The sequence below is a fragment of the Frankliniella occidentalis genome, unplaced genomic scaffold (genome assembly GCF_000697945.3).
Source record: "Frankliniella occidentalis isolate FOCC.00 unplaced genomic scaffold, Focc_3.1 Scaffold10, whole genome shotgun sequence".
NCBI classification, from domain to species: domain Eukaryota; kingdom Metazoa; phylum Arthropoda; class Insecta; order Thysanoptera; family Thripidae; genus Frankliniella; species Frankliniella occidentalis.
In genome coordinates, this window is record NW_026267140.1 from 1324176 (window position 1) to 1325418 (window position 1243).

The 1243-nt window shown below is 39.6% G+C and overlaps 1 protein-coding gene across 5 annotated transcripts in view; it reads left to right on the forward strand.

Annotated features, from left to right (window-relative positions):
- LOC113210713 (calcium uptake protein 3, mitochondrial) overlaps window positions 1-1243 on the forward strand; it is a 10605-nt gene that overhangs the window by 8209 nt on the left and 1153 nt on the right. The gene's annotated exons all lie outside the window — the stretch shown is intronic.

Here is a 1243-nt window from a genome sequence, read left to right on the forward strand (position 1 = left end):
GTTAGTTAGTGAGCCACGATTATTTTTTATTAAGCTCTCTCTTTTATGGTACGGTCAGAGCTAAGGTGGGCAACCTAGCATTGGCCTGGACTATTAGTACATGGCCAAGCCGATTTCGACCGGAAAAAATTTGCGGCCAGACGAGACTTTGTGGATCTTGTAGATCTCGCCGAGTAGAACAACATATCAAAATCCCGAGATTATCCATCGAGCCGTTTTTGATAAAATGCGGCTCAAAGTTCAAAATTTTGAACAAAATTCAAAATTGATTCTATTAAAAACAAGTTATCGGGGAAATTCGGGGTTTTCACCATTGAACGCGCGGTGAGGTTCTTTTTCAGAATATGTTGGGTTTGTTATATGGTTTGGTGTCAAAACAGACAAACTGGCTCAGTTTTCGCCATTTTAAACATGTTCAAATCTTACAAGTTGTGAGTCTTCAAAAAATCTATCGGGAAAACGCCCTTATATGATTTAATAAATTTTGTAGCTGACTTCATTTCGCACAAGTTTGTTTTTGGGGGTATTTTGATATCTCAATTAGATATTGAGCTACAATAGAAACAGTTACATCATACAGCTATTTTTTTGAATGTTGTGTGGGTTGCCTATCAGCGCCTTACGGGAGTTCTCCACTAGCGCACCGCCTCCTGGCGCCGGTTTGCATTCTTTTATCCCCCGTACCTCATTACCAAATACAGATATCGAAAAACTGTTTGTGACAAATTTGTAGAGAATAAAGTCCTCTAAAACAATTATTAAAGGGTTTAAGTCGATTTCCTGATATATAACTGGTAAAACCAAAAACAAATATATTTGAACATGTTCAAAATGGCGAAAACGAAGCCAGTTTGTCTGTTTTGACACCAAACCATACCAAACCCTACATATTCTGAAAGAGGACACCAGCGCGCGTTCAATGGTTAAAACCCCGAATTTCTCCGATAATTTGTTACCGAGAGAATCAACTTTGAATTTTGTTCAAATTTCGAACTTTGAACCGCATTTGTTCAAAAACGGCTCGATGGAAAACCTCGGGATTTTGATATGTTGTTCTACTCGGCGAGATCTACAAGATCCACTAAGTCTCGTCTGGCCGCAAATTTTTTCCGATCTTCGGCCCTTTTTGCCGGCTTGGCCATGTACTATATTTGGTTATCGGAGGTGAAGCTACTTTCACTCTCTGGCTGCATTTTGATGTTTAACTAATGGGCAGTGTCAATTCCAGGTCTATCCAGCCACC